The sequence below is a fragment of the Andrena cerasifolii genome, chromosome 16, assembly GCF_050908995.1.
Source record: "Andrena cerasifolii isolate SP2316 chromosome 16, iyAndCera1_principal, whole genome shotgun sequence".
Taxonomy (NCBI): Eukaryota; Metazoa; Arthropoda; class Insecta; order Hymenoptera; family Andrenidae; genus Andrena; species Andrena cerasifolii.
The window spans coordinates 2,829,221-2,845,147 of record NC_135133.1 but is presented as its reverse complement, the minus strand read 5'-3'; the positions used below and the strand labels follow the sequence as shown (position 1 = coordinate 2,845,147).

Here is a 15,927-nt window from a genome sequence, read left to right as displayed (position 1 = left end):
GAAGAAACTCATAGGCCTCCCAAAAGAAGCTTACACGTCTCCCCAAAAAAATCACAATTCCCTCAACGAAACTCATAGGCCTCATAAAAGAGACTCAAAGGTCTCCCAAAATAAATTCAGAAATGCCTAAAAAAAAATTATATAGGCCCCCCAAATGAAATTCGCAGGTCCGAAGAATAAGCGACAAATTGCCAAAAGCCACGCGACATCTCGAAAAGTTTCCTGCGAAAACGAATATTTCCGACTGATATACGAGTGATCAGTGGAAGGCGAGAAGGTCCTTAGCCTTAGAACACGGTCGCGGCTGCCTGCCGGCTGGCAGCAGCCAGGTCGTCGTGGATATCTAGACTAGACAGGCCTGCGGGAGAAACGGAGAGAGCCCCCCGAGAAAGGGAGAAAGCGACCAAAGCCCACAGCGAAAGAGAGAGAGAGAGAGAGAGAGAGAGAGAGAGAGAGAGAGAGACAGAGAGGGAGGAGGGAAACCATCCCGAAGAAAGAGAGAAAAGTAAAGGATCGGTCGGTTGGTCCGTGCGGGGCACAGGAAAGCGGCGTGTCGGTGGCTGCGGCGGCAACCGCGGGGCCCGCCTAAGCGAAGTTAGGTTTCAGTGCACAACACAAAGGGAAGGGACACGGTAAGAGGCAGCAGCACGGGGGTGGGCAGGGGGGACGGTTAGGGGCGCCATTCGAGGGAGGGCTGTTGAACTTTCAGGGTCACTCCCGCGGGCCCCCGCGCTAGCGAAAGAGAAACGCAAAGAGGCAGAGAGAGAGGGAGAGAGAGAGAGAGAGAGAGAGAAAGCACGGGACAGAGAGGGGAATCATCTCTCCGCGAAGAGGCGAGGGAAAAGGTACTGGGTCGACAGCAGCTGGAGGGCAGAGGGAGGGGGCCCAGAGTCGCCCCAACACGAAAACTCACTCCTAAAACCGTCCCTGGCGACGAGCCCTCTGGGCCGCACGGTTCGACCACCCGATCCCCGCCGTCCCGGCCCGTATTCTACAACCTCGGGCCCAACCTCTCCCTCCGTGGGACGCATAGAGTCCCAGGGGCTGCCCGCGCTCCTGTTGGGCCCTCGATTCGCCGCACGAAAGCGTGCGGAACCAGTTTTCGGTGGCCAGAAAAGGTGGACCGATCTGGGGCCCGCGGGGCCTTCGCCGGGGCCGCTCCCCCCCCCCCTCCCTGAACAACCACGAAACGCACGCGCGCGCGATAGCGTCTACGGTGCGTCTCGAAACTGGCGCTCGCTACGATCCACGGAAGGTAGTGAACTCTCAGGGCCGTCCCGCGGCTTTGCCGCCTCCCCAAACGCCCTGGCCTCCGGAATATCATCTTCGCTTTGAGCCGCGGTCGCGCAGAGATCGATGGACACGCGCCGCTGCTTCTCCTGAACGGTCCCACTTTTTCGGGGGGGAGGGGGGAGGTGTACGAAGGCAGAGAGTGTTGTACATTGGGGAATTGCAGAGGTATAGCGATGGTATTGGTGTAGCAGGAGGCCGAAAGTGGAAGTTGCTGACAAGTCAGGAATTAAAAGACGCGTTTGGGCATTAGTAGTTTGGGGCCCTGGGGTGCACTGGAATGTGATTAAATAAACGCAGTCCCTGTCATAAGTGGCGAAAATCTTATTTGGTGACTTGCACCTTTTAGTCATTATATTCTCTGCAAAACTAATCTGAAATCCACTGGAGGACCCAAAGCAATATTCTCGAGAGAAAATCGTTAAATGTGCTTTCCACTATTCTGCAGTTATCGAAGGGCCGTCGTTTAACTAAGTAAATAAATAAATAAAGAAATTACAGAACTGCACTTATCGAGTCTTGATAGAATTCGTAACTCGTGGAATTTAATGAATTAGGGTAAGGAACCCAATTACTCTGACACCTAACCAATTACTGTCACCTTAAGCTATTTTACTTAAAATAACGAATAAATAAACTATAGTATATAATCTGTAGTATAGATTATAAGTTGAATTACATAATTCTTTTTATGTACGAATTTACATCGTTTATTTATTCGTTATTTTAAGTAAAATAGCTTAAGGTGTCAGTAATTGGGCCCTTTACCCTACTTGTCGTGAAACCGTCCTACGTTATTTCCTATTCCAACATATGTACGCAGCGTTGAATGAAAATATCTCTGGTCGATCACCTCGCACATAAATTGAAGTGCGAAGGGTTAAAGGGTCCTACCGACTGTCCTGCTGCATGACATCACCATATCTCTGCTAGGCACAGTACATCAGCCTCGGTATACGCGTCCATGTGTGCGGCTAATCGAGATCGAGGCGGTTATTGTTGCGTCTGTCGCGCAGTCTGTCCCCCGCGATGGAAATAGAGTATCGATCGGATGTTTGGGGGTACGTGTGCGTCGGTTCCGTTTCGTAGGCGAGCGGGGGATGAAGCGTGTGCAGCTTGACTGCGTTTTAAGTTCGCGCAGAGGGGCCACGCGGGGAAACAGGGGAGAGGAATTGTGAAGATTGTGAGACCGAGTAGCCCTTTGAGGGAAGATTTATTCACGAACGAGGAGCACACGGTAGGAAATTACGAGAATGTTGATCACTCATATATGAGGGGATGAATCAAAGCAGTAAACGCGGAGTTCGTTTTAGCGAAGAATGTTAACAAACGAATCGCGTAGAATTTTAGAAAAGCTAGAATAAACTATCTAGGGATCTCTATTAATGGAATACTGACCCTTGATCGCAGTTTCTGAAATCTTCTTAATTCTGCAATCATAATTCCGCGAATTTAATAAATATTCTTACTCATCTATTCCTGAAACATTTATCCTCTTTCCCCCTAGTAATTCTACGTGAAATCCTCAGTAATTGTCCTCAAATTTTCTACCATTAATTTCCTACAATTTTAGAAGCAAATTTCCCCAAGACCAAAGTGTATTTAGTTTCTACTATGTTAATTTCTCGTCGAATAATTTCGCCCCTATCATCTTTCCCAAGAGTGTGGACTGCGGCTAGACACGCCGGGCAGAGGCGAGGGTCTCTGTATAGGTGGAAAAGAAGGTGCACAAACGAGAGACGCATCCGAGCAGACAAGGTGCGCGCCTGCGTTGATCAAGCAGGATGGCAGGGCAGGAAACTAACTGTAGTTGGTGACTAACTTCAAACAGGATTCCACGAACATGCCGGAAATCGTTAACTCGAGGAGAACCATACGTGTACTTATGAACATTTGATTAGGACGGGACATGTACCAGAGTAACGTGACTACGAGTTCCTCGGGGTACAGGGCGCCCCATAAAAGTGGAGCCAACTGTGTCGTCAAAAAGATTAAAGATACCAGAAGGGTGATAAGATAAAGCTGAATCACGGCTTTCGATGTTTCGTGTTTTACTTTCACATCGAAGGACCCTTTTATTTAACACACTTCAGCAATTTTCAGTACACTCGTTGATGCAATTAATCATTTTGTAATGGGAAGTGTAAAGTGTCGCGAAAAATGATTAGTTTAAGGAATATTTAGTCTACTTACTGAAATGTATTTGTAAGAAGAAATTGAAGGCTGGTACTCGATACTGAGAATCTTATTTTCTTTCGTGGAGGTATCATAAAGTATTCAAATTAAACTGAAGTGGCTGCGAGCAAAATTTTTTACGGAGTTTGTATGTTCAGTCAAGTATATCAGAATTTAAATACTTAATTAAAAGATTAAATTGAGGAGACTAGAATTACAATAAACCTCAAACTGGTCAGATTTTTTGCAACATAACAAAACTACGAATGTATTTCACTCATATCTCTAAACCTTCCTCCCTAAAACACCCTTCAGATCAATTTCCACAAAACTCCCCTTGCGTTTCTTAATTTTTATAAGACAGCGCTAATTACAAAAATCAAATTTTCACCCCAACCACTCCCATTTTAGAAGCATCACAAAACCTCCCCCAGTAAACCCTCCCTCCACTACCCCCGATTATGCCCCTCGCGGACTGATTAAATCCCCCGAAACGTTCACTACTAATTAGCAGTTTAGTTTCAGCGAATTGTCAATCAGCGAGGCAATTTACTTCGCGTTACTTCGAACTCGGCCAGAACTCGCTCTTCAGCTTCTTGCCCCAAGCTGGCATTTAGATTCCACGGGGGCTTCCCGCTATAAGAAACTGAAACGAAAACGGGCGGAAGACGACGGCGGAGTGTACACAAGAGGAACCTAGGTTCAACGACCCGCTCGGTCTCTAGTACCTGTATCATCAGCCCAGGGCTCTCCTCCCCGGCAGAGAGGAGACGCGTACTCGTGCCTAACTGTGCGTACGAGCACACATCCTATGCGCTCTCTACGCGCCTCCCTGTATTCCAATATGCGCGGGGGAAACTAGTTTCGCGTGCAAATCACTCCTGTGGGATGTCGCGAGGTGTTCACCTCGCAAAACGACCAAACTGCTCTCCGTTCCTCAGGAGCAATTTTTGCTTTATTAAGAAACAGCGGGGGTTGTATACTTACCCCCAAAGTTTTTGTTTACGATAGCATGGTATTCTATTCTCATAAGGCGAAGATTTGGTTTCGCTTGTAGATTAAAAAGATGTTAGGTTTAGGTATAGACAGAGTTGGGCATTAAGTGAATAAGCAATTAATTAAATAACGGATCAAATGTTCCTCAGGAGCAATTTTTGTTTTATTAAGAAACAGTGGGGGTTGTATACTTACCCCCGAGTTTTTTTACGATAGCATGGTATTCTATTCTCATAAGGCGCAGATTTGGTTTCGCTTGTAGATTAAGGATGAATTACAGTGACAATCTTACCCAAAAGTTAATCAATTTCTCGGATATTAATAAAGCTCTTTTCTGTGACGAGAACTCGTCAGAAATAGCAATGGTGTATTTTTATCGCAAATTCAGTTGAATTCGCTCTTACTTTTTATTTCATTCTGTCGGTTTATTGAATATTTGATCTTTTATCATAAACTTGTTTGTTGGAATGTACCTGAAAGCGCAAGTTTTCGTGTCATTTTCGTTCATTTAAAAAAAAGGAAACTATCGAATAAATTGTCCGGAATTCTTTTGACAATTTTGTTCAGTGTTTGATCTTTCTGCACACAAGATGTCAAAAACTTGGGCCTATTATTTCACTTTTAATTTTGTAGTTATATCTCTCGATATTGCGTTTTCCCGTAAGTTAAATAATTTAAGTTTTTAAATTATTTCGGTAGTTTTAGCGAATCAATTTCTCTAAAATTTTACAGGGGGTTTTAGTATTGCATAAAGATTCATTCCTCTAATTTTCAAAGGGTTTCGCTTATTTTTAACGTTACTGAAGTTCGTCCTTAAAAAGATGTTAGGTGTAGGTATAGACAGAGTTGGGCATTAAGTGAATAAACAATTAAATAACGGATCAAATATAAGTTCCTTTAGCTTTAGATTATCTGACGAATAAAGTTAATTTGTTTATTCGTCGAGCGTTTCAACTTCAACGCCCAATAAATATTTCAACTTTAACTTTTAATTGAAATTTTAATTTAAATAAAAATTTTGCCCAGCGCTGGGTATAGGTTGTAATTAGGGAATACAATCCCGCGATCCCGGCTGTTTTTTGGATTCGAAAAATCCCGGGATTTGATATAAATAATCCTGAGAATTTTGGGATTTTTTAAAAATATGAATTACTTTATGAACACCTGAAAAAATATAAAAATAAACAGAATAACTAAACATAGTCATTCCATAATAATAAGAACAATAATAATAATAATGATTTATTTAAATAATAATGCTAAATCGCATACAACTAACTGCACCATATTTATTTTTACAATGAAATGCAAATCGCAATTTGTCTGAACACGTGAAGTCGAAACATTGTAGATATGTATGTACAGTGAGTAAAAAAAGTATTTGGACAGTTTTTAAAGTCGCATAACTTTTTTAGAATTGGTGCAAACGACTTGAGTTTTTTTGAGAAGCTAGAAGGATTAGTTTGCTAAATGACATATTTGGTCGTTTTGAAAAAAAAATGTATTTGGTCGGAATAGCGAAAAGAATAGTAAAGGTCGATTTTTAAACTTTTTTTTGTGAGCTTGTAATGAAAATTAAAAAGTAGCTCGGAGCAACGTTAACCGATTTTGATGAAATTTTAGGCACGTAAACAACTTACTGCAATCTACACACGTTTTTTTTTTTTTTTTTGATTTTTCATTACAAGCTCACAAAAAAAAGTTTAAAAATCGACCTTTACAATTTTTTTTTCTATTCCGACCAAATGCATTTTTTTCAAAACGGCGAAACACGTCACTTAGCAAACTAATCCTTCCAGCTTCTAAAAAAAAACTCATGTCGTTTGGACCAATTCTAAAAAAGTTATGGGATTTTAAAAACCGTCCAAATATTTTTTTTACTCACTGTACTTTAGGTGCTCTGCTGTTTCTTCGTTCGCATTTACAAAAATCTTCATAACGGTTTACTGATATTAGGTATCTACTTATTGAGACGTTATTATTCATCATTACTCCACTGTTTTATTATGAAAAATGATTTTAGCTTATGTTTCAGACTAATGATAGAATGTAAGTTTGTTTACTTCAAACAAAGATTTAGAATTTTGCACATATTTTAGCAATTTTCTATTACCCAATCCGGGGATTAGTCCCGGAATCCCGAGACAGACTTTACAAAATCCCGGGATAGTAAATAATGGCCGGGATTGTATTCCCTAGTTGTAACAGAAGTTATTGTGAAGTTTCGAAGTTTGAATAACGTTTTGTTTGTTTAAACGATTACTATGGCGATATCATATCGCTAAGCGACTAGACTACATCCATTTCAAAAGGAATAAAATTTGTTTTGAAGAGCAAGTACTAGGAGTTAAGTGCTCTACCTTCAAGTGTTAATGTTTTAAATATTAAATATAATATTCTACTGCTCAGAGATAATCTATTTTCTGTTCGAAATTGAACGCAAGATAGAGTTACGCAAGGTGTAATACTAGTGGACACTAGGTGCGTACTACTAGGTTGCTACTGGAACATAATGAAAGTTTTGTTGTTAAATCGAGCGCGTGGTTGTTCCACAGCGCGCCGTGTTAATCGAATTCTTTTTACGAACACGTTTTTTCTGGTGTGAATGCATAAGTGACTCATTGACCGTCGGATCTTTCATCGAACTCGTGCTGGGAAGCAGGGGGCACTGATCCTCAACTCGTTCAACAACACTGTGGCATTGCCTGAATGCCATGGTCAGTGACCGTGAGATCAAGAATTTAAATTCTACGCTGTCTCGCCTACTCTTTCCTTCTTTTGCGCGCCTCATTGTCCAGAATTCTCCTGGCCATGGCGGGTGGACGAGAAAAAAAGAAATTGAATTTTTCTCCCACTTTCGACTGTTCGAACTGTGCCATTACCTAGTATTTTTTTCAGTAACAATTATACGACGCTAGAAATATATTTTTTGAACTTAAAAAGACTTCATTCTTTACATTACGTTACTCTATATCTGTATTTATTTAAATAATAACTTTGCTACCGCGAGGCTCTTTTTCGGTCTACCTATGCATTGATAATTAATTGGAAGGACGTTGAATTTAATGTTGAAATAAGAAGGCTTTCTTTTTAGGGATCACCGTAGTATTTGCTTAATTTAACTAACGAACAAAATTTGCTATTTCGAGAATCTGAGATTTATGAGTTACCGCTTTGCATTTCTGTGCCTGAAGGTTTTTGTCAACATGCCAAATTCGAAGGAAATATTAAAAATGCACTTTCCGTAAACTATGTTGAAGTTACATTTTCGAATAAAGCTTTGTTAATGAGATCAAGGTCGGAGTGAATTTCTATTAAATCTCAGCATCTCAAAACACTACGACAATCTCCGAAAATATTACGCTTAAAAGAATCTACCAACTGTTCGAAAACAAAACAACATAATTGTTCTACAATAAAATAAAACTACATTTTTAAACGATTTTATTCAGCTTCGATCCTCTGTTTGTTTGTATGATTCAAATCTGGCAACTCAAATTTAACCCACTTGCATCTATTCAATTGTCTTGAAATTTTGCAGGCGTGCGTAGTTTGGATGACAATACAATATTTAAAAAACAAAATTAACCCCGAGTGGGTGAAAAAATTACCCAGTCAGCAATAAATATAAGCCATAACCACAAATGCAAACGACCTGAAATCAGCCACCCGCGTTCTTTACGAAAACGATAAAAAAAACACACAAAATACACAATTTATCAAGAAATGATCCGTCGCGGATGTAATGTTAAACTGTATACAGCAGTAAAAGATATTTGTAAAGAAGTCTGAGCTAAATCCACAAACACTAAAAACTAGAAAATAAAAAATTGTTAAACGATTTTATTAAAAATGTAATAAAAACTAAATTAAAATTCACTAAAAACTAAATTAAAATGCACTAAAAACTAAATTAAAATGCACTAAAAACTAAATTAAAATGCACTAAAAACTAAAAAAGAATTATTTTCTTGTACTTCAATTTTGATGGTGTTAATATCACTTTAAATAAAATCGCGAGGCACCATGTGCAACCCGAAGTTGAAGTATTAAAGTGATTCATATCCTGTTATGAAATATCGTGCCCCACGATTTTATTTAAAGTGATATTAACGCCATCAAAATTGAAGTACAAGAAAAGAATTATTTTTTAGTTTTTAGTGCATTTTAATTTAGTTTTTACATTTTGAATAAAATCGTTTAACATAAAATTTGTTATTACATATTTTTTTCAAGAAACGCCTCATATAAGAATAAACAATTCCAAAAAACCTCAAGCTCTATGTACCCTCTAAAAAACCCGAGCTCGTCAATTAATTCCCTTCATTTCCTGGAGCGAATCCGCTGTACTCATTTGTGTGTTTGTAAACGGGACTTTAATCCTACGAAACGGTTCCACGCTTCCTCAGTTTCCTGCATGTACTCGCCACTTTTTAAGGCGCTTTTCATGCATCTGGTCGGACAGGACAGAGTCGTGTGTGCACCCACGATACGATTGTGCAGCGTGGGCGTCGCAGTGACTTGCCCCGCTTTGAAACTCGACACCTCTTTCGTTAAACACCGGGGACGACCCGTACGTGGGCAAGGTAAACACAAGGGAGAGTCTTAAGGCGGGTACACATTTGTTACGAACCAGAGAATAAAACCTACGCAACACCTCCGTCGAGCTTGCATGTCTGATACTATTTTTTAGGGGTAAATATTTGTATTAAACTCGTTGCGTAACATTTGACATACTTTCGAACATCGAGCCAGTGTAAAGGTGGAATCAGACGGCGCGTGAATCGACGATCTTTGCGCGCGAATCGCCGATCCACGCGCCGTCTGATCGGTCATGGCTCGCCGACTTGCCGAACTAGGGATTGCAAAATTACCGAATTTTTCAATTACCGGTAATTCGGTGAAATTTTTAATCAAAACCGGTTTACCGATAATTTACCAGTATTTTTTAAGGTATTGAAAATATAAGATTAAACATTACAAAAAAACTTTTTTTTTAACTCTAACTGAGCATTGTAAAAAATATATGGAAATAAAACTATTCTGAACATAAAATGTAAAATGATATAACACAAAATAGATATATTTGTATAACTATTGACAATACTTATTAATCTGGATCGTCACCGCGAAAACAATGAAAAGAATCTTAACTTACATACGTAATTAAATATTTTTTATTTAACAATTCTTTTTATCAAATAAGCACGCAAAACATACCTAATTCGCCTAAACTTTGGTATCCTGATCGCCACCTAATTTTTGTACAAAATAATCCAGCCACGGATAAAGCGCTCTCAGATTCTACGCTTGTTGGCCGAGTAGGCATTAAGAAATCATATGCCATTCATAGTATATATAGTTTCTCCTAACTTTTTCTACTTGAAAATACGTCCATTTTTTCATGACTGATTCAGATTCTTAGTTTTCTTTTGGATCAGAGTTGGTTCTTCACGAGATACTTCGGTTTTCGTCTTTATTAGTAATTGAAGTGTTTTTTTACTGATAACGTAGTAGATGTCGATGGAATTAATGAACGCATATATGCGGTATATTGCTATATGTAATTTATCGAATTACCGGTAAAAATTTGGCGAATTACCGCTAAAAATTTTAGGGTATTTCTCACGTTTTACCGGAAAACCGGTAATCGGTTTACCGGTATTGCAATCCCTAAGCCGAACAAGCTCGCCAAGTCGACTTGCCGAACAAGCTGGCCAAGTCGACTTGCCGAACCTGGGCGAGCCGAACAAGCTCGCCAAGTCGACTTGCCGAACCTGGGCGAGCCGAACAAGCTGACCAAGTTGACTTGCCGAACCTGGGCGAGCCGAACAAGCTCGCCGATCCACGCGCCGTCCGATCGGTCATGGATCGCCGAATTATGCTCGCCGAGCCGAGCAAGCTCGCCGATTAACGCGCCGCACAGTGGGGTTATTCGGCCTCAAAAGCAGGCCAAAAGTCAATTTCAAATGTTTCGCGTAGGTCGTAAAATTTTTACTGCTCGAGGCAGTTGAATATGTAAGACACAATGTAGCAATATTGTTTTTTTTTTCATTCGTGCACTCATGAAGCAACGAGCTTCGTCGAAAGTTAGAAGATTGTAGAGCACGCATTTCTTTCTTAACCATCCTCTGAAACATCGTTCGCATTTTAGTGATTTTTACATGTTGTAATGAAATTGTGTGAATTCTTCCATTATGGAATATTTTCAGGTCAGTATATACTTCAATTTCGAACAGGTTTTAATTTTTCATCATATATATTTGTACAATTATTAACGTCTGAAGATAATCAAGAATTCAGTAAATTTTCTTTACGATTATAAGATTTCGTTAACGATTTTGTTCTACTCCCGGGTGAGTCCGGATGCTCTTTCTGGTGTCATTACATTTGGTAAAGATTTGTGATCACAATGCAACAAAAATTGGTTCCGGATTCGTCCGGATGGAAGTTTTATAGCTAATTTAGCTGCAAATGACAAACAAGAGTTGCAGCGTTTTACGTACGCCTGTACGGTCGCATTTCCGTGTTAACAGGCATGAGCCCCATACCACGAAAGATAAGTAATCCCTTCCTGAAAGAAATCATAGAAATGATTCTTCCCGGGGACTAGGACAGGTCCTTGGACACACAAGATTCATATTCCCATGATGAAGACGACGTAGCTGATGTGTCTTCCGACGCGACAAGGAACCGTGGACATCGTCATCTGATTGATCATCGATTTATTTTATTGTAACACAAATATATGTTTTAAGATCAATAAAGTATTTTTGTTTTTCATTAAATAACAAAAAATAATTTTGCCCAATTTTCTTCAATTATTGGAGCTGTCATTTTGAATTTTTAAGTTTCGACATGAGATTCAAAATCAGCGGCCCGAACAACCCTTATATAACAAGTTTGAACAACTTCTAAAGCATCTAGAATTTTGGCCAGCTTTTGAGGCCAAATACCCCACTGTGCGCCGTCTGATTCCACCTTAACGAGTCTAGCATACCGAAATTTCGTGTTCGATTTGGATTTGAAATTCTCCACTCAATCTGAAGTAGCATATGACCCGAAAGCTTCTGAATTTAAAGTATTAAACTGGGTGGAAAAACACAATGCTGCAGTATGAAAATTAATGTATCCGAACGAGAGATTCCAAAAACAATTGAACAACCCAATTTTCGCTTAATAAATCCCATTTCCCTCTTCTTATCCCCTGCATCTCCTTTAAACAATCGCACATGTTTTCGAGCGATCAAGAAGACAACAATCATTTAGCGTCATTTAGGGTGGCGCGGAGTTTAAATCGAACAAAACGAGGCCGCAGACACGCGAGCGAGCACATAGGGAGAAAACGCGATCGTAATCACGAATATATTATAAATATCGTGCGTGTGAGACTAATTGCAGCAGGTCAAGGGACTCGAAATTAATTGTGACCGAGAAGAGGAGCCAGGAGCGCAATTCCGCGGGAATTAATCGCGGGATTTTGTGTGCGGCAGATTCGAGGAGGCGCGGACTGATCGAATGGCACGTGAGACGATTTTAAAGGGCGCGGTGATAACCGTAAACGGCCGCCGCTCCTCCGAGTCGTAAACGCGGGTAATTCGAACACGGCGAAAGGGTGTCGTCGCGTTCGTGTCGTCCCGCCTTGAACTTCATCGCTGCATTCCATTGCCCCTTCTGATATTACCCAGTGGATTGAATTGTCTGTTGCGTCAGAAGGAGCAGAGGAGATAACGGACGAAGAGGATGCGCGAGGCAAATAAGGAAGCGATAAAACAGTCAAAAGTGTACGATTACGCGACAATATATTCATCCATCTTGCGCTGCTCAAAGATTTTGTTACACTTCGTTCGAATTTCTGCGGCGTAAAGGGTTGGGGCTGAAATAACGGAAACCTGCCCAAAACCGTATACCTAAGGTTCTAGGTTCATTTTTTTATAAAACAAATTGGGTGATGAAAACGGTATTTATTAAAATGATTTCATAAGCAACACGAAATAATAAAAGTTTAATTGGAACGTCCAAACAGGCTACTTAGGGCGAATTCCACCCAAATCGCCCGTGAGTTGTTATATTTCAGACTCTATACGTATTATAGATTAACTATAACTATAAGTGTGCCTTATAACTATTAATATCCTGTTAATTACATTACATTATAGAGTCTGAAATATAACAACAGTGCTATCTCTTCTGCCGAGCGTCGCACTCGAAAAAAATTCACAAAATATAGTTTTGCAAATTTTTGCAGATCGATCGTGTGATTAAAAAAAACTAGAAAGTCTATACTTTCCGTACATTCAACCCTTGCTGCGTGGAACCACGTGGAACATGTAGTAAAACACTGTTTTAATAGCCACTTTATATTAGGTGAGTCAACTGTGGCTCGAAATTTTTTTAAAACTCCGCAGAAAACTCAGAAATTACAGGAATAAACATGGAAATTTCCCCACTGTGCGGCGCGCTGTTGAAAAGAGATAGTTGCACTTCTAAAAACCTTATTTTTTCTGAAAAGTTTTCAACTACTAGCTACATGGTCAACTCCTGGTACCTTTAAGGTCTGCGCGCACATATCCGTTCCGTGTCAGTTCCGTATCCGTCGTGGCAGTGGTAAGAAGAAGAGACCCTCTACGCCCCTCTTCAGACACGGAACGGATATGTGTGCGCGGACCTTTACCCCACTACTTCTTTTGCCATTGTTAACAAATACAGAAGTAAATTAAAAGAAAATTTCCTCCGCTCGCTAATAATATTTTTAGACAAAACTGTTCACTTATCGGTGAATCCTTCTGCCTTTAATTTTACCATTCCATTTGTATCCAGCCATATTCATACCCGCTACGCGCAAGAGTTAACACGTTTTTTTTTTTACATTTCTCATTACCCAGCTAGGGAGCACCTTAAATCAAAAGCTGTGCCGGTTAAGAGGTGAACGTGATCGACACAACCGCGGAAATATTTACAACAGCGAGGCCAGAACGGAGCGCCCGGTAATGCGTTTAGCGACAATGCGCAGCGCGCGCGTGCACACGCATATCGCGACCCAGTTTTTCACCTGTTAAACGATTCGCGTCCAACGGCGGTTCACCAGCATAGTCCTCAGCCTTTCGCGCGCGCATTATCATCATAGCCGAGCTTGGCATTTACGCGACTTGTTGCATTGACCTACTCTCCCGGAGGCCCGTGCAGCCGATTAATGCTGCAACGTTATATTGTTTCCACACGCTCGCTAGCCTCCCGTGACGCGCACGCATCGGCGTCCCCGCCGTTTTCGTAAACCGTCATTTCCAGAGTTACGCTCGCTTACGTGTCACGAGAGCGGGGAAGGGGGAAAGGGGGGGACCGAGGGAGACTTTGCTTTCAACGGGAATCAAGGTCCCGCCAAGGTCGCTGGAATAATCGAGAACGACGCTCCCGATGTGCCCTCCCCGGCCAGCACGTGACGGAACCACGGGCACGAGAGCTTTGCCGTAATGCGCGGCTTGTATTCCGCCGTTGGAACTTTCGTTCCACTGTGCCGGGAATTATCGCGTATCGATAAACGGCACGGCGAACGTGAGAAAGAGCCTATATACGGGTCAAGGTGACTCGAGGGATGCCTAGGTGGATTCTCGATAGCGGCTGTGTACGAGCGATTGAAAAGGGAACGAACAGTTGATAGGGTTCGATCAAAATGGCGAACTGTTTGAACAGTTTTGAATCGGGCACTGTGAAGATGTTAGAAGTAACTTTAGCTTGAATACAGTATGTATCGCGAAGTGTGTATTACGAAAGTATTTATACTACGAAATGAGAATAATAAACACATTGTGGAAATATATTTTGCAATGTACGTTTCCAGGTTCGCGAATTTCGTGTACTCTATGTATGTATAATATTATCAGCTTTATGTTACGTATTAAATTACATTATTAACAATTGCACGATTACATAACGTAATGTACTGACAATATATATTCCACTGAACGTGCACTGTGTGCATTATTATGTTATACGCGATGCATAGTTAACATAGATTCGTACGATTTTGAAATTAAAATATAATTACTTTGAAGCGTTCAAGAACGAAGCTAGCCAAGAAGAAAGGTGTTCCATATTCGCAGCACAAGGCGCTTGCTCGTTTAAGGGTCGAAGGACGCGCCGAGGGCGTACACGAAAGCGTCGTCCCCAAGGCATCGATCGTGGCCCTCGACAAAAATTTCACTCGCCCGGGCTGCCGATTCGACAGCGTCGGGCCCGTGGCGATCCATAAGCCTGCGGATCGTTCGGCCGCGTCGCGCGATGCACCGTTAAACGACGCGCGACAATCGATCTCGGGGCGAGCGAACGCCGCGCGAGACGGGCAAAGAAAGAATAAAAAAAGCACACGCTTTCCCGTTCGAGTAGATAGCCGTGCACAAGCGTGCCTGCCGAGAGGCGCGACGACGCGCGCGCGCGCGCGCGCAACGAGTCAGTCAGTCAGTCAGTCAGCGGGGTTCACTCACCATTTAAATCGCCCAAGGTCCGGTGGAATTTAAATCTCAATCAGCGCCCAGGAAGACGCCGCGCGTACAGCGCGTGGAAGGTCGGCACCACGGTTCGCTGGACGCCTCGCCGAGATGGAGGGGGGGGGTGAGAGAGCTTCGCCGAGGAACGAGAATATCACCACACTGGCAGCGGCACAAGTTCACCGACTTCCCCGTTTCGATCGCGCACAGAATCCGAGAAGACGGGTCACGACCGTGCACGCAACGTATTACGATCCATCTCGCTGCGATGGCGCGCGCGCACCGAGCAGAGCAGACGAAGCACACGAGGGGGGAAACAAGGCCGTCGGCCAGCGTCGATGGCAGTGTAAACGTGTCGATGCACAAAACGAACGACGAGGAGACCGACCCGGGGAATAACCGACGGTCACCACCGTCCGGCACGAAGGGACGCGACCATGCGCTCCGCCGCGCGAAGCGGAGCACTGCTAAACAACGGGGGCACAGGCGGCGGGGGTCCCGCCGCGGAGCTTAACCTCACTTCTTCCTCCGGCGTGGAAACGAGCACTTTTTACGGTTTCCTTCGCGGCACAGGCCACGCGATAATCGATCTCGGATGTCACGGCAACAGAGCCACTGTATCCCCGGCACTGGACTCCGACTTTAATCGCGACTCGCTTCTGTATTTTATATCATATTGTTCGTCGACAGTTCCTATGCGTTATTACTAATGGCAGTGATTGTTACAGAGAAGGAGAAGGTGCTACGCACGGTTACCGCCGGACAGCACCTCCCCCACTGAAGGCTCACACGCAACTGACGCGGCTGGCGCGAAGGGCACACGGGGGATTAGGCGAGGACGATGGTGGGGACGCGCTCGGGGCTCGGCGGAGGGGAGGGCGACGGTATTGCCGCGGCACGGGCACGCCGGCAGGGGAACTAGTGGCGGTGGGTAGGGGGGTCGCGCATGCGTAGCGGCCCTGCTTTGGAACAGCACCGCGAC

At 42.6% G+C, this 15,927-nt stretch overlaps 1 protein-coding gene and 1 long non-coding RNA gene across 6 annotated transcripts in view; one reads left to right on the top strand and one right to left on the bottom strand.

The window, feature by feature from the left end:
* LOC143377855 (uncharacterized) overlaps positions 1–15,927 on the top strand; it is a 203,647-nt gene that overhangs the window by 130,904 nt on the left and 56,816 nt on the right. The window lies entirely within an intron of this gene.
* Positions 1–15,927, bottom strand: part of Utx (Utx histone demethylase) — a 214,400-nt gene that overhangs the window by 146,464 nt on the left and 52,009 nt on the right. Inside the window, exon 1 of one of the 5 annotated variants that reach the window (XM_076829558.1) lies at positions 14,943–15,536. The exons of the other annotated variants lie outside the window; for them this stretch is intronic. The gene's annotated coding sequence lies outside the window, so the exon portion shown is untranslated. Of the gene's footprint in view, positions 1–14,942; positions 15,537–15,927 lie in introns of those variants that run through there. 5 annotated transcript variants of the gene reach the window in all.